This window comes from Mesocricetus auratus, unplaced genomic scaffold, assembly GCF_017639785.1.
Source record: "Mesocricetus auratus isolate SY011 unplaced genomic scaffold, BCM_Maur_2.0 Super-Scaffold_100691, whole genome shotgun sequence".
NCBI lineage: Eukaryota > Metazoa > Chordata > Mammalia > Rodentia > Cricetidae > Mesocricetus > Mesocricetus auratus.
This window is the reverse complement of record NW_024429267.1, coordinates 43,764,465-43,790,648: the sequence shown is the minus strand read 5'-3', so window position 1 is coordinate 43,790,648 and position 26,184 is coordinate 43,764,465. Positions and strand designations below refer to the sequence as shown.

Below are 26,184 nucleotides of genomic sequence, written 5' to 3'. Positions count from 1 at the left end.
TGAGTAAGATGACTATAACACACATACAGTCTTTGGATCGATAGAGTTTGAGTATGATGGCTATAACACACACATACACACACTCACGCACACACGCACGCATGCACGCACCCACGCACAAATGCACCCCCAAACATACACTTTTGCAAAAAGTGCTTTCTCACATTGCAGTCAGCCTGGCTTGGAACTCTATGTGCCCACTGATCACTAATGCTCCATGATACTACTGCTTCAGTCTCCTAAACATGAAGATTGTCAGCATGGGTCACCAGGCCCAGGTTCCCATGCGTCCTCACATAGCCAGCCACACAGCTTCATGCAATGAGAAATGAGGAGAAACCTTCCATCATTGCCCATTTTTACCTTTGGTCTTCTGTCAGTCTTGAATATAGTGATACAGCATGGTGAACTCAAAAATCGCGAGGACAAGATAAATATAGTAACAGAAATTATGCTCTAGAAGCAAACTGTGATGGTTATTCTTGGTTGTCAACTTGACTAGATCTGTAATGAACTATAGTCCAAAAATGGAGGACACAGCTGTGATCCAGACCTTGAGACAAGAAGACAACATGCCTTTGGTCCTGATCTTAAGACTGGATGACACATGCTTTTAATCCGGATCTTGAGGCTGGAAGGCACAACCTTAATCTGGGCCACACAGTATAGGGAAAAAGGACCAGTTAAAGGCACATACCCTGAGCAGAGCCAAAGAAGCACACTTTGGCCTTGCAACCAGAACCAAAGAAATATACCCTGAACCTGAAACCAGTGCCAAAGGAACACACTTTGCCCCTGGAATCAGAGTCAGTGAAAGAAATGCACCCTGGCCCTAAAATTGGAGCCAAAAGGCTAAGAAGGACCAAAGAAAGAAACACACTTTGACCCTGAAACCAGAGCCAAATGGGACCCTAATCCTGTGCAGAAAACTAACCAACCCTCAAGCAGAGCTCTAGCCAATCTGAGTTAGATCAATCCCCACCCTGGAAGCCCTATATAAACCCTGTATCTGTTCAGCCTGTGTCGGTTCCCGCTACCCGGCTGTCCTCTGCCACTCTGGCAGAGGGCAGCCACTCTCCTGGATTCTTCCCTCCCAATAAACCTCTTGGATGAGCTTTGGGTGAAGACCTTCTTTTGCTGTGGTGGCAGAGCAGAGGCCACCCTGGGCAGAACAGAGCAAGCAGGGCTGTAACACTTTTGCCAGGGGAAACCTTCCTGTAGCAGAGCGGAATTATTACACTCTGGGAGCAGAGCTGAGATGTAGCAACTTCGCCAGAGAAACTTTCTGCTGAGAAAAACTGCTACACTGGGCAAACATCCCTAGCTGGAAGACCCTGTCCTGCCAGAGCGGAGCCAATACACTGGGGAAGCCTTTCCCTGAGGCAGGGCTGTTAGCTGCTAAACTTACAACAACCTGTGGTGGTCCTTGGCTCCCGAGCTCCAGGATACCTTTCCATCTGAGCTGTGTAACACTCAGTATTCTGTGGCTCCCGAGTGCCAGAATACCTGTCTGACCCGATCCGACAAAGTGCCTACACACCGTCTGCTGGAAGGACAATGAGAAGGAAGGGAGTGTGTTCGTTCTTTGCAAACCTGTCCTCACCTTGTCAGTACATCTATTCCTTCACTGGCATTGGAGCCTGCTTCTTCCAGATTACAGCATATACAGGAGACCAGCAGAGACATCCAGCCTCATGAGACTGAGAAACCAGTAGACTTTTGGATTTTCCACTCCCAGCAAGCCATTGTTGAACTGTGGCCTGTAAATCATTCCAATAAACTCCTATATAAATAATGGACATAGCACATGCACACACGTGCTCGCGTGCACGTGTGCACACACACACACACACACACACACACACAGAGAGAGAAAGAGAGAGAGAGAAATTTATTCTATAAGTTCTGTGACTCTAGAGAACCCTAACTCATACAAAAGCTTTGAACAGTCAACAATCCTGACCACTACATTGTTGGCTGGATTTGTATTTGTACCCACAGATCTTCCTTTGCCGATATAGTGCTGTTTAAAATAAAAGCTAACTCATTTATCTTGTTCTAGAACTGTTAAAGTCATTTAATTCCAGGGGATATCATTGTGCAGAGTCTGCAATTATACTGGAGATGACTTTTAGATTACAGTCTGACCTTTACAGTTCTCTTGTTTGTAGCAGGTGGTTGTACCCATGTGGCTTGAAAAATAGAACTAAACCCATGGCCTTTAGTTCATGTGTCTCTAGCAGCTGAAAGTGGTTTGCTGGTGAGAAAGAAAATGGCTCGGAAATGTTAATTGATTCAGTTTGACAGTGCTTGCCACATCATAAATCAATAGCATGCTGTTTGTGGGGGTGAGTGATGAAGATGGTGGCATGGAGGAAGAGGATGGGACTTAAGGGATGGAATAGTGCATTTTGATAATCTTGTTTTGTTCCTAATATACCTCAGGAGGGTTGAGGTTCTTTATCCTCATAGGATGCTTGTCTGTGGTTGAGAAGGGTGGGGTGGCATCAATATTATGGACTAATCCTAATTTCAATCAATACCAGGGTTTCTTTAATATATATGTATATACATTATATATATATGAATAGATGATTCACCTAAATGTCTTCATTATCTACTACTGTGGAACAAATCACTGCCCAAACTTAGTGATTTAAAGTAATTTTGATTTTTTTGAGATAAGGTCTTACTAGGTAGCACAGACTGGCCTGGAACTCATGATTGTCTTGTCTCTCTGCCCCATAAATGCTAATATTATAGACATGCATCACCATTCCCAGATCTAAAGTAATTTTTAAAAACTATTCTCTCTTGGGCCTGTGAAGAAGACCCATTCAGCAAGTTTATTGCTAGTTAAGTATGAGAACCTGAGTCTAGATCCCTAATTCTCACATAAATAGCTGGCCACAAGGGTGGGAATCTGGTACCCAGTGCTGGAGGGAGCAGGAAAGGAGACAGGCAAAGTACCAGAGCTCATTGGTCGACTGGTCCAGCCGAATCTATAAGCTCCAGGCTCAGTCAGAGACCCTGTCTCAAAATAAAAGAGAAAAAGTGTGAGTGCCCTGTGCTTACTTGCTGGGCCAAGGTTACCTAATACAGCCCCAAGGAATAAAATCAGACCAGGTTGGAGGAGCCACAGCACAGCTGAGCCTGTGACAAGTCTATTGATAGCAATCAGACTTTTTATACCTCTATCAGAAACAGAATATAATGGTAATTGCCAGGATCGATACAGTTGTAGTTACCAAGATAAAGTGCTGTTTGCAAGCTACACAGGGTACCCAAGATTAATGTCTAAGACCAATTGTCCTGTCAAGCTTCCGTGTTTGCTTAACTTCTAGGGGAGCATACTAAGGAAAAGCAAAAGGACCTGAATGCTTCACTGTCTGAGGGAGTGCGCTTGTCTCTCAGAAACTGGAAGGCCCTTTTTGCCCCAGGAGCCATGGATTCTATGATGCATGCCTCATCAAGGTAGCTAGGCCAGGCCAACTCTATGGTTGTCTGTAAGAAAAAGCCTGTGTATGACACCTAATGTCAACTTCTAACCTCTGCATACACACAAAGGTACATGCACACACACCCTATAAAAATGCAAGAATGCATATACACATGAACACACACACACACACAGACACACCTTTCTGTTGAAGTATATCAGGGCCACTGTATGAGAAAAGCTAGGAGAACCTCACATACACACATAACACACCACACACACACACACACACACACACACACACACACACACACCGATATCTTTGAAAAGAACCAAGTCTCATACCATCATCTTACCTAGTAATGAACAGCCATGCCATATACATAGGTAGTTTGTTTTTATTGGTAATATTGACAGATAGGAAGATAGAAATTATTTGCTACTAGAATCTAGTCTTTAGAGATCAGGGATACTGCTAAAGCATCCGACAAACTATAGAATATTAGCTCTAAAAAGAGAAGGGAGGGAGGGAGGAAGGGATGGAGGGAGGGAGAGAAAGGGAGGGAGGGAGAGAAAGGAAGAGAGGGAGAGAAAGGGAGGGGAAGACTTATGCTCAATTCAGACCGAGAAGTCCTGCCTTAGAAGGTTAGCCACTATACCAGTTAGAAATGGACAACATGCAGAGAGGCCATTAGAAAACATAAACCTCTGAAAGGGTGGGGGAGATGACTCAGTCATTAAAATGCTTCTTGAGGAAGCATGATGACCTGAGCTCCATTCCCTGGAGTTACTGATGCATATGTGCTAGGTTGAATGCAATTGGCTCCCCATAAGCTCACAGGGAGTGGCATTATTAGGAGGTGTGGCTTTGGTGGAATGGGTATGGCCTTGTTTTGATGAAGTGTGTCACTATGGTAGCAGGCTTTGAGGTTTCCTATGCTCAAGATACTGCCCAGTGTCTGAGTCTGCTTCCTCTTGCCTGCAAGATATAAGGACTCTCAACTACTTCTTCAGCACCATGTCCCACCATGGACTGAACCTCTGAACTGTAAGCCACCCAATTAAATGTTTTCCTTTATAGGAGTTGCCATGGTTATGGTGTCTCTTCTCAGCAATAGTAACTCTAAGACACTATCCCACCCAGCTTTTTCCTAGCGCTGAAGAAGCAGAGACAAGGGGATCCCTGGCGCTTGCTAGCCAGCCAGTCTATCCAAATTTATGAGCTTCAGGTTTATCAAGAGACCTTTCTCAAAAATCAGATGGAAAAGCAATTGAGGGAGACATTTGAGGTTGACCTCTGACCTCTACACACATACACAAATACATGCACACACACCTGTATATATGAGCACACACTAACACATTGAAAGCCTCCCAGTTGAAACACCTAATTTGATATTTGGTGTTTACATACTATGTGGTCTAAAATTAGCAATGCTTGTTAGTTGATCCCATGTATAATGTGCTGAATGCTGTGACAGCTGCCTGTGCATTAAGAGAGCTTCCTAAATGTACAGCCTGCGATTTATACCTAGAATATTTTTACACGGAGAAGGTGCTTTTGTCACAGCATTGTCCCGCTCTTGGTGTCATGTATTCACATGCTGCTTGAAAGAGTATTTGCTTACACACTGCTTTCTGTTAGATTGGCCACTTTTCTTCCATTCCCTGAAAACTAAGCATGGGGGAAGTAAACAGTCTTCATGTAGGGCACGAGGAGAGGTCACTTTCTTAGGAAGCCTTGCACAACTCTGTTTTGTTTTTGTTTTTTACTGAAGATTATGTCCAGCCCTGACTTTGCTGTTTATTCCTTATCATAGTGGTCATTCCCTGAAAATACAAAGATACCTAATTTTTAAGAGCTGCCTCTTTTATAAAGATGAAGCCCTGGGTTTTCCTGTCCCTCCTCAGCATGGCCACTGGCTACACACAAAGCAATTATAACTTACCAGTCAGCCCTTTCCATTTGATGGCATCAGCAATTTTGCCCAGGGCTTCTTCTTCTCCCTCTTTTGATGAACAATAGCTGAAATAATGGCCTAATTCACTTTAAAAATCTATTCTCGTTGCTTTCTGCAGCCCAATTCAATATTAACCCAAGTCTCTCCTAATTAAACCGAGGCCATTCAATTATGCATGTTAATGCTGTGATGATATTTAACAGTACCAAAATGAAAGGGATTCATTAGAAAATTGCTTAAAGCAAAGGAATTAAGGTAAGATCAGAGGAAAAATTCAGATCTATTTGAATATCCTGTCTTAAATATATTTCCTATCTCGTTAGGGAGCCCAGGAGAGTCCACTAAGTTTCTCAGAGTCGTCCTAATATGATCTGACATATCTCCAGCCTGTAAATGTGATTTGGGGAGAGACACTGGAAATACACTATTAACCACAGAGAACAGTGAAGCCATGCTGAATTCAACCCTAGGACAATGAATTCTTGTTCTTGGAGTGTGTTCAGAGCCTCTTCGGGGCTTTTCAGTTGTCCCCCTAGAAATAAGCATATCTTTCAACATTAGAAGAGATGTGACAGAAAATGGTTTTTATGTTTTTAAATATTTAAGATAAAATAGCTACAACAGATAATTGAGCAATAGGAAAAAAATGACTTTCTTCCTGGGGGTGGGGGGATGGGACTGGGCAAAATGAGCAGAATTCCACTAGGGGGCAGGGCATCCTTGTGGAGGGTCAGAGCTGTTGGTGACAGGATTCTGCTTGCGCAGAGGTGGTACCACAAGCACAGAAAACGTTGGGAGGGAGGGGGAGGGGAGGGAAGGAAAGGGGAAGGGGAGGGAAGGGGAAGGGAGGGGAGGGGAGGGGAGGGAAGGAAAGAGTTCAGATGCTCCCCGAATAATTATTCATGTCTCTGAGCAAGTGTGGTGCCACATGAAGAACCGGCTCTGGGTCTTAGATCTGGGATTCATTCTTGGATGGGTCGCTTAAAACCTCTTAGATCTTAGTTTCTTCTTTTGTAAAATAGAAACAAGGAGACTGCTGTGGGTACCAGAAAGCATTCGGCATCTACATTGCTCAACAGCAACCAAAAAGGTGATGTTAAAGACAAAAGTACTGGAAAAATTACATAGGCTAGTCTGGAGATGTTGCTCAGTTGGTAGAGTACTGTGCCTAACGTATGTGAAGCCGTGGGTTTGAGTCCCTGCATCACACAAACTATGGTGAGGTGGTGCATGACTGCAATCCCATTGTTACCCAGGAGTCAGGAGCAGGAAAATCAGAGGTTCAAGATCATCCTTGACTACATAGTAAGTTTGAGACCAGAGGGGTTTACACGAAACCTTGTCTCAAAAAAAAAGGACACAGGAAAATAAAATAATGATGTTAGTACTGGGCTGTACATAGGCTTGTTGTGTCAGTTTATCTCATTGAATTTACATTAAAATTATGATATAATATATCTTTAAATATTTTGACGAACCCATTTCCTCCTAAGAACTTTAAGCTCCAGGAAGAATTTTTTTCCTATAGGTAAAACGGTTCTTTTAGACACTTTAATGTCTATAACATCATTGTTTTATTTTTATTATTTATTTTCATTCCCTAACTGAATAATCTACTGACATACCAATGAAAATGGAATATAGAGATAACTTGCCTCTTTAATGCCTTTAGATATGACCCCCCCCCACAGAACGGTATTGCATATTTCCCGTGCAATGTTCAGTGAAAGAAAATTTCATCTGCTGAAAAATAGGAATATTTAATGCATTTTCAGGCATGGCAATTACTTTTTTATGAAGTGATTACTTAAGTATAAATTCTAGTAATCCTTAGGAGTTCTTTTACAAAATAACCATGTATTCCAGATGCAAACAGGATGGCGCTTAACTAAAGGCTAAAATAGTCCATCTCTGACAATGAAAGGTCATTCAGGATAAAGATTTAATGCCTCTGAAATTATAGTGTGAGTCAAATGGAAATATTTAATTTATAAAACCTTGATTTATATATGTTCACTCTGTTCTCAGCCTTTTAAAAGTAGCTGACTCACACAACTGTCAAGTGAATAAGATCAATGACAGCCCAGTCTCAGGCATTCCCTGCTGCCGCAGGTACTGGTCTAGATTCCAGTTACTATTCCTGTATCGTGGAACACCATCACCAACGTCTCTGATATGGTCACCATTACCACCTCCACCAACACCACCATATCCCTGCCTCGGTACACCCACTGCTCCCCTTTACAAACAATCTACCCTGACCACTTACCTGATCCTACCTGGCCAAGTAATAGAGAGAACTGGCTAGGGAGTAAATGACAATATATTCTTGTGAAACTAGAGGTGCCACATACCCACCACATGATATGCTCAAGGAACACGAGGTTTATCATGATCACTAGAAAATACAGTCAGAGGAGGAAGATGAGAAGGTGTTCCTATCACCCACCTGTCACAGACATGCTCTGGAAGACCTCAAGCAAGCCATCATCATTAATGTACTCCAAAACCCAAGGGCCTCCGAAAGATTCTAATGCTGTAATTTTAAAAAAACCCTAGGTGATTCCGATGGTTCTTCATGTTTGAGAACTACAAACTACAGATGACCATCTCAGCACATCTCCAGTTCTGGCATCACAGCACTCCAACCTTTAATGATGGCAATAGGACCAGAACACTAGTCTTTGAAAGCCTGAACTGTAACACCTGGTTTCTTTCTGCCCAGGGAATCCTCAATCTTAATTAGATGTCTGTGGGTGAGCCTGAAACATGATTGGTGCAAGACCTCTGTGGTCATCCAATCTTCATTTGTTGACTGAGAAGACCTAACAGCTCCTGCTTGAGCTCCAGGATGTGAAAGGGGGGTCCAGGGTTGGAGGGCAGTACAGGTTTCTAAAGGAGAAACATGATCCACTCTGTCACCTGGGCCTATCCCACATGACTCCATCCAAAGCTTAGACAATCACCAGGAACCCTGAGAGTCAGAACTGCATCATGGTGATTAGAAGAGTTACGTAGATCCTTCCTTAGCTCTGTATCTAAATAGGGTACTATGGAAATAGTCAATTTCAAATCATTCCTTTTCCCTTAACAGGACACTATTTGCAAATACCTTTTAAAAATAGATAGGATGAGGTAAGGTCTGAAAAATAAATGCTTTAAAAAGATAGTCTGAAAAGTGCTTGCTTTCCAAGCACAAATAACAAAGTGATTTTGAGCTCCAGCGCACAAGAAAAAGCAGGTTTCAGAGAGGCAGAAAGTCTCAGTGTCAGAGAGACAGAAAGAGATGGATCCCTGGGGCTCACTGCTCAGCTGGCCTCCCCTACTTGGCAAGTTCCAGGCCAATGAAAGATCCTGTCTCCAAAAATTGTAGATGATGCCTAAGGAACAACATCCGAGTTCACCCTCTGGATTCCACATGCACAAGCACACACACACACACACACACACACACACACACACACACACACACCACACACACACACACCACACACACACACACCACACACACACACACACCACACACACACACACCACACACACACACCACACACACACACCACACACACACACCACACACACACACACACACACCACACACACACACCACACACACACCACACACACACACACACACCACACACACACACACACACACACCACACACACACCACACACACACACCACACACACACACACCACACACACACACACACACCACACACACACCACACACACACACACACACACACAGAGAGAGAGAGAGAGAGAGAGAGAGAGAGAGAGAGAGAGAGAGAGAGAGAGAGAGAGAGAGGCTATGTCTTCTCTCCACTATTTTCCCCCTTCCTTTCACGTACCAGCTACTGCCTCTCTGATCATGAAGGAAATATTCCCTTTCTATGGAAAAGCCAACTGCACAGTCTCTGATTTTAGAAGCCTTTTGTATTTCTATTTCAGTGGAAGTACTCAGAGATCTCAAAAAGTCTCACCCATCTCCTCTTACTGAGCTTCTAGAGCCCATTTACTTGACAGGGTGAAATCTAGGTCCAGAGTTCCTCCATTCTCCAGTTACTGAGATTGCACCCCTGCAGTCAAAGGTTAGGCTGCGCAGCATGGCATTTGGACACAACTCACTATATGTAACTCTCCACTGAGTCTCCTTTTACGACACTTAAGGGCCAACCTGTACCAAGATGAGGTACCAACAGTACAAGAACCACAAGCTGAAGGACAGGCCAACAGGCACACAGAAACTCAAAGTGGGAGCATCCATTCATCCACCCTCCCATTGTTAACCCCCTTACCCGTGCCAAAGGTCACTTCCGACCTGCCCACCCATAACCTCTTCTCTCAGCCACTTTCTACATGCCTCCTAGAAAGTTACACTCTCCTCTCTGGCTACCAAGAGTCTCTCGTCTGCCCCACACCTCAATGAAAACCCTTTTGAACCAAGGTAGGAAAGACGCGTTGGGTTCCTGAGAACATCCACATTCGCTTCAGTGTTTGGTTCACTGAAGAAGGAGCAGCTGGAGTGACAGTCATGGATTCTGCCTTGCATCTAGAAAACAGGATATACCAGAAAATGCAAAGTTAAATGAACAAAGAAGGTAAAATCAGATGCATCCTCTATCAGTTCTTGGAAATGGCTCTGAATTTTCTGGGCATTGCCCCAGGCACAAAAAGGAAAGGTAACCGGCTAGTGACACTGTCTCCAGATTTGCTCACAGTATCCTGTCACACGCCCAGACATGACATTGACCTATATATACCTCTTCGTTTGGAACTCTCATTCAACCATATTGAGTATCATGCCACACCCCTGCTTTGTTCTCCATGGCAGCTCCACCCCATGTCCTCATCTGTCAGGTTGAGTGGCCTCTCTGTTCTGGCCTTAGTCTCCTAGTAACAGGAGAAAGCAGACAAATGGCTTTAAAACAAGCTGTGGCCAAGATCCTTCCTCCCCAGCTTAGCACCTTAGACACAGGTTAGCTGTGTATCGTGGCTGACTATGGATTCCAGGAAAGTCCTAACACATAAAAAAGCTAATTTATCCATCTCCAAGAAGGCTAAGCTCTCTGATGGCAGCAATTAATATCCATCTGTGTTCTTTTACTAATGCAGAGCCAGTGTGTAGATAAGGGCTTGGCAGGGTGACAGAGGATATCTTTGTCTAGGGGCGAAAGTAATTTATTAGAGGGATGTGAAGAGAGATGGGCAGGTGTTCCTTGAATTATGATAAGACATCTCTCAGGGAGTTTTATGAAACGTGGCTGGTTTGGATGGTCTCTGACTTTTCAGAGGGTGACCTTTGAATTCCCCCTCAAATCCTGGAGCGGGAGGTAATGCTATGGGATGCTTTCAAAGGCTTCAGCGCTTCATGACTGCCTTTAATTATCTCTCCCCGGTTGCGAACTCTGGCAAAGATACAAAAGTGCTGCTGCCCTGCCAGTGAGCTGGTCACTCCTGTGGAGATGGATAAATCATTCTTGGTCCAGCCAGAATCCCCACACTTTAGAGTCGATGATGCGTGGGATGCAAATTAGTGGCGCAACCAGGAAAGCAAGGCAGAGGACGCAGGCAGCGAGCCAAGTGGACCAAAGCTCTGGCAGGCATTTGGTGATAAATACCAGCCCTGGGCATGCTTGCTTTCAGAATTAACTTTGGCCTATTAATCCAGTAGCTGGGACAAACCAGTCACTCTCTTTGCGGTTGAGTCATCAAGCCTAGGTCACCTTTCCTGGAGTCTCTCATTAAGACTTTGTGGCGGTTCCTCTTGATTGTGAACTTCATGGTCTTGAGGAGTCCCTAGATTAGTCAAGTGCACCTCTGGGTGTGTCTGCAAGGGAGCATCCAGATTAGATTGACTAAGGCAGAAATGCCCACCCACCCTGACTGTGGTTGACACTGTTCCCTAAGCTGCAGGCCAGAAGGACTGAGAGGGGAGAATAGAGGGAGCCTGCTAATGCAGTATTCTCTCTTTATCCCCTTCTCTCCCTCTGCCCTTCCCCATCTCCCTCCCCCCTGCTTCCTGCATCCCACAGGGTGAGCTGTTCTGCTCCACCACATCCTCAAAACTCTGAAACCAGGAATGAAAGTATTTCTTCCTCCATTAAGTTGTTTCACTCAGATATTTGTCATAGAGACCAAAAAAAAAAAAAAAAAAAAAAAAAGAATGCCCCAGCTGTTGAACAGGATGGCGCAATTTTACATTTTACAACTGCCTAAGTTTCCTGTTTAGTTTTATTGTCAACATGACACAACTGAGAGTCACCTGAGAAGAGGGAGTCTCAACTGAGAGATTGCTCAAATCAAATGACCTGTAGCCATGACTATGGGGAGTTACCCCATTTGCCAATTGATGTGGGTGGTGCCATCCCTGAGCAATTGGCATACAGCTGTATGAGAAAGCTGTCTGAGCATGAACAGGAGAGGGCAAGCCAGCAAGGAGCATTCTTCCCTGGTTCCTGAATCTGCTCCCATTTGAGTTCCTTCCCTAACTTCCCCAGGTGATGAACTGTAACCTGTAAGCTGAAATAAACCCTTTCCTTCCCAGGATGCATTTGGTCAGTGCTGTATCACAGCAATAGGACAGCCACCTAGAGCACCAAGTCACCATGATCTCTATGGAACACATTCCATATCATCTGAATAAATCATATATTTTTACTGCTTGAATGTGGCTCAATGGAAATGGTTGCCTTTTAAGAAGGATTAAAAACAATTAGGGCAGATTAGCAAAGCCTGTGTTGAAGATAAGAGTGCCCACGTGAACCAGAATAGAGAGTAAAACCAGCCAAAAAGCCAGACGTAAGAGCTGGCAAACTAGGCAGCATCTGTGTAACTTGGCAGTGTTACTTGAAATAACTTCACACTACTCCAGACGGACAACCAGCGCAGTCAGAGAGCCTCGCTGACTAAGATAGGCACACCTGACTAACCAACTTCCTCTTGTCTCTCTGGGTTAGACCTCCAGCTTCACGGATTACTATTGGGAGAGGAGTGGGAGGGTGTGTGGCGGGTTGGGGGGTGGTGGTAGTGGTATTGGGGTTTGTGTGGAGGAATGTGCAAAGCAATTGTTTCAGACACTCGTCCTGCTTGACCATATTCCCAGGCCTATTCTCTCCATATCCAAGCTTCCTGTCTTGGACCATCAATAACTACCTGTTAGATTTTAAAGCAGTGGTCTTCAACCTGTAGGTCATGACCCTTTTGGGGGTTGAATAGCCCTTTCATGGGGCTCGCCTAAGACCATTGGAAAATGTAGAAATAGTAGCAAACTTAAAGTTATGAAGTAGTAATGAAAATAATGTTATGGTTGAGGTCACCACAGCATGAGGAACTGTATCAAAGGGTCATAGCATTAGCAAGGTTGTGAACCACTGGTTTAAAGGAATCTGGCAGAGAGTAAAGGCCCTTGCTGTGCTGCCTAGAGACCTGAGTCCAACCCCTTGCCATGTAAAGGTGAAAAGTGAGAGTGGATTCTAAAGTTGTCCTCGAACCTTCACACATATCCATACATATGCATGCATACATACATACACACACACACACACATTAAAACAAAATTTTGAAAAGCTTAAAGGAAGTGGAAAGCTTCAGCGATTGCTCAGCCGTTAAGAAAAGTGGTTGTTCTTCCAGAAGACCTGGGTTCAAGTCCCAGCACTCATGGTGGCTCACAACCATCAGTAAATCCAGCCCCAGGGCATATAATACCTTCTTCTGACCTTTTTGGGCACAGTATTCATAGATGCATGGACATAGATGCATATATATTGGCAAAACACCCATATGTTCAAAATAAAGATAATGGGAATTCTTTTTTTTGTTGTTGTTGTTTTGGTTTTTGGCTTTTTCAAGACAGGGTTTCTCTATGTAGCTTTGGAACTTGCTCTTGTAGACCAGGCTGGTCTTGAATTCACAGAGGTCCGATTGCCTCTGCCTCCCAAGTGCTGGGATTAAAGGCGTGCGCCACCACTGTCCAACTGATAATGGGAAACTTAAAAATAAAAAGAATTTAAAGGAACTGGAAATACTTCCTTTCCTCATTAGTTTCCAGCTTTCTAGCTTTCTTCATGCTTGTACTTGGAAACTTTGTTGAATTAATTTGGTTATGCAGCTTTCTCTGCTCTCCTTAATGACAGATACTCAAAATCATTTAACTTTTTAATTTCTCCATTGTCTTCTGCAGAATATTCATGGCACACGTGGATCTTCAGTAAATAATGATGAATGTATGAATGAGTGAGTGAGTGAGTGAGTGAGTAGGTGAGTGAGTGAGTTATTAAAGTTGAAGCTATGCTGGTCTTGATGACACCCTCCTACAGTCTCAGCAATGAGGAGGGAGTAGAAGCAGGAGGATCAGGAGTTCAAGGGAAGGCTTGAGTAGAGAGTAAATTTGAGGCTAGCCTGGGTTACTTGAGACCCTGCATCAAACAACAAATGAATTGAAGAGATAGGGTGTCCTGTGTGATATGAATTCTTTTTCTATATCGATTCCTAGAGAAATTCCCTCTGCTGCATATTTAAAGGTGTTACTGGAAGCATTATACTATAACAGGGAAGATTAGAAGCACACCTATTCATTATTAAGGAACTGGACAAATGAATCAAGGTTCATTCCAGTGATGGACTACATGCCAGTAAACACTAATAAACTTGGTGTATCAATATAGTGTCCCGAAACAAAATGTTTTGTGAGAAAAAGCAAGTCAGTAGATGAGACTCCATGTGGTATGAAATTCATATAAACCTGAAAACATAATTCTAAACATGCTTCACATATAAATAACTATAGGGCATAAGCACAAAATGTGACTGAGAGAGAAACTCGACCACATCTGAATGGTGGCTGCTTCTGTAGTGAAAGAGGTCTAAAGACTGACATAGTGAGAAAAGGAAATAATTGTGAAGGGTTGGGGATATAACTCTGTGGCAAGGTGCTTGCCTAGCATTTGTGGGGCTCTGGGTCCAATCTCTCACAGTGGGGAAAAGAATCTGTTTACACTTTCAAGCTGGGTATGACTCCAAGCACTTAGGAGGCAAAGGATCTCGAGTTGAATATCGGTGCTGGCCGCAAAGTGAGATGCTTTCTTAAAATATTAGAAAGTTAAAATGGTGTGAAGCAAATATGACACAGTATAGTCTATAGATGCTTATGATACTGCCCGCTTTTTCATGTTTAAAATGACTTTTAAGAGACAGTGGTATGGCTTAGCTGTTAGGAGTGCTTGCTGCATAATCACGAGGGTTGGAGTTCAAATCTCAGCCCCCATGAAACATGCCTGCAATTCCAGCTCAGAGAATCTGATGCCTTCTTCTGGTCTCTGGGCATGCACAGGTGCATGCACCCACCTGCACAGACATGGGTGTGTAGACAAATGAGTAAATAAATAAATGACAAGACACAAGATAATTGACTAAATAATTAATTAACAGTGGAGCTTGTTGCTAGTAATAAAATTGAAATGGCAGGTCCTTTACCCATCCCCAAAGCAGCTAAAATGTTTTGTTACAGAAACAAAAACAAAAAATCCCTAAGAACTTCTCTAAGTTCTATCAGCAGATAGTAAGGGAAACTGCAAGAAAGGACAGAAGGTAAGAACATAAATGGAGCAGACACTTCTGTGCTACAGAGGCTGGGTTCTTGCAAGGCCCAGCTGTGCATCATCTAGAATGGAAGGTAGTTTCTCTTCAAGGTCACCAGAGGTCATTTGACAGTGAGGTGGACCAGACCTGTCAGTCTTGATCTCTGCTAACATAACAGACACTTTCTGTGGCTCACATCCTAACACTGCCTGTCTTTGGTGTGTCCTATCACCCGTGCACTGAGACTAATATTAATGTACAATTGGACTTTTAGTAAGAAGCGAGCCACCCAAATCTCCCCTGATCTTTCTTATATCCATATTCTTGTTGAAAAAGCTTTAAAACTGGGTGTGGTGACTCACACCCATAATTCCGGCACTCAGAGGACTAAGAGGATTGCCATGAGTTTGAAGTCAGCACAGGCTACAAAATAAGTCCCTTACTTTAAAAATATGTCTTTTGACAAGTTGGAGATACCTAGAAGAGTCCCACAGATGAAACAACTTTATCATCAATGAGGGTAGTATTTGCCTGGGGTCTTATATCAAGTACTTTTAAATCCATGTATTCATTATCACACACACAAATCCATTTTGGAGAGACCATTGAATCAATCATTTGTCTTAAGAATTAGTAAATAAAATAAGATTCACCTTATTTTTTTTCTACATGACTTTTTTTTGATATAGAGTTTCTTTGTGTAATCACCCTGGCTGACTGTCCTGGAACTCACTCTGTAGATCAGGCTATCCTTAAGGTCACAGAGATTTTCCTGTCTCTGCCATCCAAGCTCTGGGATTAAAGGTGTGTGCCACCACCACTTCCTGGCTTCCTTGTGATTTTAATCACTGAGGTTGTTTGAATAGAGTGGCCCCATAGGCTCATATATTTGAATGCTTGTTCTCCAAATGATGAAACTGTTTGTAAAGGATTAGGAGGTGTGGTCTTGCTGGAGGAGGTATGTCACAGGAGGAGGGCTTTGAGATTACAAAAGACTCCTGAAACTTCCAGAGGCTTCGACACCCCTGACTGTAAGATCTATTATAGAGCTATAGTCCTGAAAAAAACTTTGTATTGGCACAAAAATAGACAGGTAGACCAAATTGAAAACTCTGATATGGACCCACACACCAAAGGACACCTGATTTTTGACAAAGAAGCTAAAATTATACAATGGAAAAAAGATAGCATCTTCAACAAATGGTGCTGGCAGAACTGGATGCTGGCATGTAGAAGACTGCAGATAGATCCATGTCTATCCATGCACAAAACTTAGTTCAAATGGCTCAAAGACCTCAACATAAATCCAGCCACACTGAACCTCTTAGAAGAGAAAATAGGAGGTACCCTTGAACAAATTGGTAGAGGAAACTGCTTCCTGAACATAATACCAGTAGCACAGACACTGAGATAGACAATTAATAAATGAGACATCCTGAAACTGAGAAGCTTCTCTAAGGCAAAGGACACAGTCAACAAGACAAAACGGCAGCCCGCAGAATGGGAAAAGATCTTCACCAGTCCCACATCTGACAGAAGGCTGATCTCCAAAATATACAAAGAACTCAAGAAGCAAGTCTCCAAAATACCAAAGGATCCAATTAAAAAGTGGGGGCCTGAACCAAAAATGGCTAAAAGAGACTTAAGAATGTGCTCAACATCCTTAGCCATCAGGGAAATACCAATCAAAACAACTCTGAGATACCATCTTACTCCTGTAATAATGGCTAAAATTAAAAAAAAAAAACTAATGACAGTTTATGCTAGAGAGGATGTGGAGAAAGGGAAACACTCCTCCACTGCTGGTGGGATACCAACTCATACAGCCACCCTGGAAATCGGTATGGGGGTTCCTCAGGAAAATGGGAATCAGCCTACCACAAGATCCAGCAATTTCCTCTTAAGCATATATCCAAAAGATGCACATTCACACAACAAGTACATCTGTTCAACTATGTTCATAGCAGCATTATTTGTAATAGTCAGAACCTGGAAGCCACCTAGATGTCCCTCAACTGAAGAGTGGATAGAGAAAATGTGGAATACTACTCAGAGGAAAAGAAAAGCAATGGAATCTTGAAATTTGCAGGCAAATGGATGGAACTAGAAGAAACCATCCTCAGTGAGGTAACTCAGTCACAAAAAGATAAACATGGTATGTACTCACTCATGTATGGATTTTAGACATAGAGCAAATGATTAACAGCCTGCGATCCACATCACCAGAGAAGCTGGGAAAAAAGGAGGACCCTAAGAGAGACATACATGGTCCCTTGGAGAAGGGGAAAAGGACAAGATCTCCTGAGCTAATTGGGAACATGGGGGGAGGGGAGAGGGAGTTAGGAGAAAGAGAAGGGAAGAAGAGGAGGGGAGAGGAGAACATGAGAGAGCAGGACAATTGAATCAGGGGAAGAAGAGAAGAGAACAAGAAAAGAAATACCATAATAGAGGGAGCTATTATAGGTTTAAAGAGAAATCTGGCAATGTTCAGAGATCTACAAGAATGACCCCAACTAAGAATCTAAGCAATAGTGGAGAGGCTGCCTTAAATGTCCTTCCCCGATAATGAGATTGATGACTATCTTATATGCCATCCTAGAGCCTTCATTCAGTAGCTGATGGAAGCAGAAGCAGACACCCAAAGCTAAACACTGAGCTGAACTCCTGGAATCCAGTTGCAGAGAGGGAGGAGTGATGAGCAAAGGGGTCAAGACCAGGCTGGAGAAACCCACAGACACAGCTGACCTAAACAAGGGTTTGCTCATGGTCCCCAGACTGATAGCTGAGAAACCAGCACAGGACTGACTCAGGCCCCCTGAACGTGGTTGTCAGTTTGGAGGTCTGGTTAATCCTTAGGGCCTCTGGTAGTGGATCAGTATTTGTCCCTAGCACTCGAATGGACTTTGGGAGCCCACTCAACATAGAGGGATACTCTCTCAGCCTAGAGACATAGGGAAGAACCTAGGCCCTGCTCCAAATGATATGACAGACTTTGAAGATCCCTTGTGGAAGGCCCCATCCTCCCTGGGGAGGAGAAAGGAGATGGGATAGGGAGTCAGTGGAGGGCAGGAAAGGAGGGGAGGGAGAAGGAACTAGGATTGACATGTAAAACAAGCTTATTTCTAATTTAAATTTTCAAAAGGAAAAAATAGGGAAAACAAACAAACAAAACAAAACAAAGACTCCTGATATTCCCTGTAGTGAGTAAAGGTGTGAGCTCCCAGTTGCTCCTTCACCCCACCATTACAGACTCTAACCATCTGAAACTGTAAGTCAAATTAGATGCTTTCTTTTATAGATTACCTGGGTTGTGTCATTTTATCACAGCAATAAAAAACTAACAAAGGCAATCACTAAAAGCAAAGAGTACAGAGGATGAAGATACTAAAAATAGAGGAATGGAATGTGAGGACATTCTCACCTTGCAGTCCTTGGAGACTGTGTGGTCATTGAAAATCCATAGATGCTCAGGGAACAGGAAAAGAGAGAGAAACACACGGCAGGCTTCCTGATGAAGTGCACACCACCATCTATGAAATTGGTTTGCCAAAACTTGAAACTGAAGAGACCTTAATATCTAAATACCAATTTACAGAAGTAAGGAGGGCAGATAGGATGCAATAAAGGGGAATATAATCAATAAGCACACATAACCACGAAAAACCATAGAAGAAATTATCTAGAGCATATGTGAGTCTATAACAAGTAGCTTCAAGAGAGCAAGGCATGGAGGTATATGACTATATACAAGCATTCAGGAGGTGAATGAAGGAGGATCGGGTGTTCAAGGCTAGCCTAAGCTACTGAAGATCTTGCCTCAAAGTGACTGAGCCAAATCAACAAATAGAAAATAATGTAACTGCAGAGAAAGAAGAGGAGGAGGAAGAGGAGGAGGAGGAGGAGGAGAAGCAGAAGCAGAAGCAGAAGCAGAAGCAGAAGAAGAAGAAGAAGAAGAAGAAGAAGAAGAAGAAGAAGAAGAAGAAGAAGAAGAAGAAGAAGAAGAAGAAGAAGAAGAAGAGAAAGAAACCTGTAAATTAAACTCAGAAGGGAAAGGGAAAAAAGGAGACAAGTACCCTACAGTCAGGACTTACTTACTCTCGAGAGAGAATGAATGAGGACTGTGACTGGATATGTACAGGATGCACAGAAAATCTTTTGACATGAAAGATGGACTCGGAGACACTCGCTTTAAATGATTTGTTAAACTGCTTGAGCCATTGTTGAAGGCAGAAAGCCTCCTGAACATAAGCATTGAAATTTAACAAGCCAGGGAATAGAAAAATGTAATGCTGCTATTCATTCGTTCTACACTGAATTTCAATAGGCCTGTAAATTACATGATTCTTATCAGCATCGTGGAGAGCACATGAAGCAATTACAGACAGACTGTTAAGAAAAATTCCTACAGGAGGTAGAGGTGCAGCTCAGTGGGAGGGTCATGAGCTTGGGCTCATTTGGCCCCTAAAGCTGGGAGGAGGAGGAGATATATAGTGATAATTAAATTGATTTGGCTCCTAGTTTTCTGGGACATAAACAGTGTGTGTTGTTTGCCAAGAGAATTCTGAGGCCACATTTCCCATTTCCTATCATGTCATCAAGAAGCAAAACATGAAAAAATAAACACAAACTTGTTGCCCTGAGTGTAGCCAGGCAAGAAGTCCAAATAGGAGACCATGGAAACAATCTGAAGCCTTTAGATGCTGTAGAAGAAAATGAAATTCCCTCTCTACATCTTAGAATAAATGTCCTGGTTTGCTTTTCTGTTGCTGTAACAAACTAACTCTCACCAAAAATTACTCATGGAGAAAATGGTATATTTCATTCACTTTACTCTTCTAAGTCATAGTCCCTCTTTGAGGGGAGTGAAGTCAGGAATTTGGGGACAGGACCTGAAACAGGGACCATACCAAGGAATAAGGATGTTTATGGGCTTGCTCTCAAACTTGTGTTCAGTTACCTTTCATATGCAGTTCAACACCCATCTACCCAGTAATTTTGATCACCCGTGGTCCTCTTACATCAAGAAAATGCCCCACAGACATGCCCACAGGCACACAGCACAATATATCATTTCTTAATGTGTTACCTGAAGATCACACTTACTGCAGAGCTTATGTAGAAGTTGAACAGCATGCATTCATTGCTACTAGGGGATTGGTAAGGTTTACCTCAATTTTCATTGATATTAATAAGTATATTTTAAATAGGGTTTGTATTTGTTTGTTGTTTGTTTGATTGGGTTTTGTTTTGATTGGTTTTGTTTTTCAAGACAAGGTTTCTTTGAGTAGCCCTGGCTGTCCTGGAGTACTCTCTATAGACCAGGCTGGCCTCAGACTTATAGAGATCTGCCTTCCTCTGCCTCCTGAGTGCTAAGATCAAAGGCATGCGACACTACCGCCTGACTTTTATAAGTTTCATAAGAAAGTAATTATCTACTTTTGCTCTATTTCACTCAATTATTACATACAAAAAGAGAGACCAGAGAGGTGGCTTAGTAGTTAAAAGCACTGAATGCTCTTCCAGAGGACTGGGGTTCAATTCCCAGCACCCACATGGCAGATCACAGTAGTTGGGGGCATTGAGGTCCTTGTACACACAGAGAAGCACTAAGAGAAACAGCAAGGCTAATCATGCATAGCATCTCCTCAATGAAGAAGATAAAAAAGCAAATCCCTACATTCTATCCAGAAGGCAGAGAGTAGATTTTGTCAGAGACCTGGTGATCTTTTTGCTGTCTGTGGAGGCAGACTTTACCCACCTTCTGCTATAGAGGCAGACCTCATCCAAACCCCCCAGAATGTTCATCCCAGACTTTTCCCTCCCTAGACCATTACCCATCCTTTGAGAACATGTCACAAGTACTTTATGGCCTGGTGACCTCTATGCTATCCACAGGAGTCTACACTAGATTCAAGGCCTTTTTGCTATAAAACCCACCCTCGTGGTCACATGTACTGTGTAAAAGAGTCTCTGTGTGGTCACACCTTAAGCTTTATTGTGCACCTGGAAGTAGACTGACTGTTGCCTGGAAACCTTTTCCCAAATTGTACTGTGTTTTAAATGTGCTGACAAAGAATGCCTGGCATTAGACTCCCTGAAGTCTGATCTAAGTGGATGAAGTCAGTCTGCATCAGGTTCTCATTCTTTTTTTTTTTTCTTTCAGGTTCTTATTCATATCTCTTCATGCAGTTTGCTTCCCTGCCTGGATGCCTGCAGGGACCCCCTCACACAACCACTCCAGTTCTAGGAGACCCAAAGACCTTTTCTGACCTCCGTGGGTACCAGACATGCATGTGATTCACATACAATACATGCAGGTAAAATAAATTATTTTTGACTTAATAAATTACTTTAAAAAATAAACGATAAAAACATAAAATATTTTAAAAACATTTTAATATATAAAACATAAAATAAACTATTGTTTAAAGGGGCAAATAGAGAAATGGTTCAGCAGATGCCTGTCTATTGCACAATAGCACCTTAATTCATCTTCTGTATGTGGCCCCCTAACATGACCCGGTCCATCAGTCCATCATCCATCAGTGCATCATCCATCAGTGCATCATCCATCAGTCCATCATCCATCAGTGCATCATCCATCAGTCCATCATCCATCAGTGCATCATCCATCAGTCCATCATCCATCAGTCCATCATCCATCAGTCCATCATCCATCAGTCCATCATCCATCAGTCCATCATCCAGTTTCTTCCTCCTGCTTATGGCATATGAAAATATGCTCAAAGTGGTTAGTATATGGGAAACTCAAATGAAACCTCAACAAGACATCACTATGCATTCACTAGAGCAACAAAAATAAAATGTCTGACAATGCAAGTGTTGATGAGGCTGCGGAGCAACCAGAGCTGCACAGCTGGCGGGGACCAAACAGTGCACAGCCACCTTGCAAGACAGCTCCACAGTTTTCTTATAAACACATATCAGTCCCTCAACCACACACGGGTGTGTGTGAATAATATATATATACATATATATATACACATATATATGTATGTACACACAAACATATATATGCATATATATATATATAGTTCCGAAGTTTTCTTATAAACACGTAACAGTCCCTCAACCACACACGGGTGTGTGCGAATAATATATATATACATATATATATACACATATATATGTATGTACACACAAACATATATATGCATATATATATAGTTCCGAAGTTTTCTTATAAACACGTATCAGTCCCTCAACCACACACATGTGTGTATGAATAGTATATATACATATATGTATATATGTATACATACATATAGTCTTTAAAAAGTTCAATCCGACCTCTAGAAGGCAACAAAGAGCAAGAGCAATAGTTTATATTGTTTTGGGAATCACTTAGACTACCCTGACCAACAACTCAAATGGAGGTTACTCTGTGTATGTGTGTGTGTGTGTGTTGTACACACATATGTGAGTACACATCATATGTAATTTCAGGTAAATATAAATTAATATGATTCCATGAGGGTTTATTGAACATCCTTATCATTGTTTGTCTTTCCTTCCTCTCTCTCCTTATGTATTGACTTTCGTTTCCCATCCCAGCTAAATGCCCCTCCTGTTGCAGTAAAGTTACCGTAATGGGATAGGGATGATGTAGGTTAATTTTACTGGGGAGAAATCACTTACAAGAGAAACCAATAACCCAGGGTCATCGCTCCGAGCATCCAACCTCAGCTGCCCTCTGAGACCGGACCAGAACCCTGAGAGACAGAGAGCATGTCCTCCCCTCATACCTAAATCCCACACGCCCTGTACACACCTGTGGCCATGCCCAAACAGGGATGGTCAACGCCACAGGTACCTAGTAAGATCTCTCCCTACAATTTCCCTTTTAGTCTAAAGAAAAGGTTTAGACTTGATACAAAACTATATACAAAGATGGCAAATATCAAGTTGTGCTAGGAAAAGGAAAAGTGAGAACATATACCCTCAAGATCTACAGCCAGTAAAACGACAAGAGCAAATGGCAAGTACTACATATCTATCTCATCCTAGGGTAAAAGTATAACAGACATTACTGTAGAGCTGGTCTAAGCCGAAAAGTTTAAGTCTTGTACCTAATATTTCTATCAAGGGAGAGAGAACAATAATTGTGACAGTCTGATCTTCAACCTTGTCAAAGACCTGAGAAGAAAGATAACATTACTAGGGTAGGCAGGAAGTTCAGGTGAGCAACTTCCAAAGATGCAACAAAGACAGAAATAGCAGGCTACATGGACAGTCATCCAAAGCCTCACAGCAGCGTAGGGGCAACCAGCTTTGGCTAAGGCCTAGGGTATCAGACTGACCAACACAGAAGCAGGGAGGTAGAAAGGCTGTCTTATCCTGATTTTGCAAGGTTTAGCAGTCTTGTAATTTATCTCCTGCAAGTACAGTAGGACAGCATGTCCAAAGTCAGCGGTAGGGGTGGGGGCAGTTCTTTGCCCAAGAGGCCATTAGCCAAGGAGAGAACGGGCATGATCAGTACTAGTAAGATCTCTCCCTATGCCCCTCCCCGTTTTCTATACCACCTGTATCCTGCTTTCCTCATTTCTAGTATCACCGCCAATGGGCCCGTTTTACTTCCCTGCTTTCTTCAGTTTCTTCAGGTTGTGCACTCACATCTGAAGACTAAGAGCTAGGGCCCACTGATGATAAAGCATATCCAGCTTTGGTCTTTCTGGGTCAGGGTTGCCTCTGGCATAGACTATTTTCTACACCTATCCATCTACCTGTAAATTTCATGATTTCATTTTTCCTTACAGCTGAATACTATCCCATCAGTATATGTACCACACTTCAATAGTGGCTCTTATGCCTTAGTGGCAAACAACAGATGTCTAGTTGAACTTAAGGGCTGTTCAACAGAAGGGAAGTCTTGCTTGGTATTATAAACCTAGCCAACGACACCAGGCTAGTGAGATCACAGATCTTAGAGGAGAGCTTACTTCTGTAACTTCACTAGACCAGCATAATTTCTGGCGGCATTCTAAAATGTATCCTTGCATCTACAGATAAACGGAGCTCTCATCCCTCATCAATGAAGCTTCTTTGCGACAAATGGAGACCATTAGAGAAAATTGCTACTAGTCATGATGCAGAGACCAATTGACCGTGGGGTGCCCAGCCCTAACAAGTAAATCTATAACACATCCTGAATCTTCAGCTCAGGGAGTGTCTCAGAAGATGGAGTGGCAAGACTGTGAGAACCAGAGGATCAGGACATCTGATGGGAGCTGTGTTTCCTAGAAATGACAGGGAAGATGCACCCACACACCCCAAAACATGGCTATCTAGGACCTGAACAATGGACAACAACAGTGGACATGCTAATGTGGAAGGGGGAATCTCATAGGATCCTACTCCTAGATAAAGAACTACCTGCCATGGCAGCTGGAAGAGGGAGAATTAGCCTGTCCTGGGGATGACACCCCTAATTAATTATCCAATATAAAATGCTAAGTCCAGAAGTCATGCAACACTGAATAGGACTAACAGGTTGTATTTATGTTTATAAATATGTATGCTTATAAATGTTTTATATATATATATATATATATCAAAAATACAGACCATCAATTGGAGAGGGAGTGAGAGGGCACATGGGAAATGTTGGAGGGAAGAAAGGGGGAGGGGCAAGTGATATCATATTTTAATTAACATTTAAAAATTAAAAATTAAGAATCATGACAGATTCCACCCAAACACAAATCTTAGGAGCATAAGGAATGTGGACAAGCCTGCTGTCCTTCCTCTTAAAAGCGTCTGTGAGTCACAACGGAGAGAAATAAACAGGAAGAATATGTGAATGCTCTGATGCTCTCACCATCAGGGTAAATGTCAGGGGTCACGTGGGAAAAGTTCAATGTCCACATGAGTAAAGAATGTGGGAATGTCTTCCACCATTCATCATGTGATAGGTCAGAAGGACCCAGCTCTTTCCAAGTGGTATTTGCGTAAGGACCAAACAATTATTGTGAAGAATGTTACTCTCCTAGGTCTTTACTCTAAGGACCCCTTTATGTTTTGTTTTGTGAATGAGCAAACTGTTCAGAGTGGGCGCTGGGCCCTTGAGTGACAGCTGACAGACCTTTCTTTTTGTCAGTCGTCAGGCAAGTAGCCCCTGCTCTGACAACCAGTCTGCCATCTGCCTTGACAACCCTGTCATCACACCTGAAAAGCCTCTCCAGTTGAAGGAACATTTCAACCATGGCTGCTTTGGAAGCTCTAACTTCCACCTTAGGAGGCTTTGCTCCCGACACCTCTCAGGACAAATTGCCTGGCTTCTATTAGACTTTCCCACAGCCATGACAAATTCTGTGGGTTCTAGGCAACCACACCCATCCTGCAGCTAGTCTTGCTGTGGAAATGTGTACATCTCCTCAAGGATACAACAAAAACCTTATGATTGATTCGTCTCCAAAGCTCCCAATTGGTACACGTGTTAGAGTAGTGATTGGTGATGGAACTATCATGGAAGCCATGTGCAAGCATTCCATGCCCTTCATGGGACTGCTTTCAGTTTTTCTGGAATACTTCCTCAAGGTATTGTAATATTAGGCCTCAATAAAGGCTTTTCCTGAATAGGTTTTGGGGGGGGGAACAGGGAGTCCAATACAGAAACAGAAGTTAAAAGAGTGATGACCAGGGTCAAGGAGAGGGAGGAAATAGGAAGATATTGGTCAAAGGATACAAACACAATTATGTGATCTGGATCAGTCTAGACACTGAATTGAGGATGTGAAGGTCACTCACTGTTAAATGTGTTATATTGTATACTGAAAAATTGCTTCAAGCTGACTGCTTTTACTAGGCACACACAAAGGAAGCCAACTACATGGGATGACAGATAATTTGTAATTGACACCATAGTAACAATCATTCTGCCATCTATATACACCTCAAGATATGTGCCTTTATTTATGGAAATATTTATTTATTGGGCACACCTTAAATACAATAATAAATGAATTTATTTTATGTGTATGAGTTTTGCCTACAAGTATGTATGTGCACCATGTGTGTGCCTGGTGTCTGTGGAGGTCAGAAGAGGGTGTTATAGTCTCTGGAACTGGAGTTAAGGATGTTTGTGAACCACCACGTAGATGCTGGGAACTGAACCCCAGTTAACTCTCTAGCCCAAATCAGTTTTTAAAAGAAAGTCTATATCCACATAAGGAATTTTCA

At 42.7% G+C, this 26,184-nt stretch overlaps 1 long non-coding RNA gene across 1 annotated transcript; it reads left to right on the top strand.

The window, feature by feature from the left end:
* Positions 1 to 4,427: 4,427 nt before the first annotated feature.
* Positions 4,428 to 25,977, top strand: LOC121137632. Its single transcript, XR_005874919.1, has 3 exons — positions 4,428 to 4,487; positions 21,149 to 21,302; positions 24,012 to 25,977. It is a non-coding gene; the product is annotated as an uncharacterized LOC121137632 (long non-coding RNA).
* Positions 25,978 to 26,184: the final 207 nt, after the last annotated feature.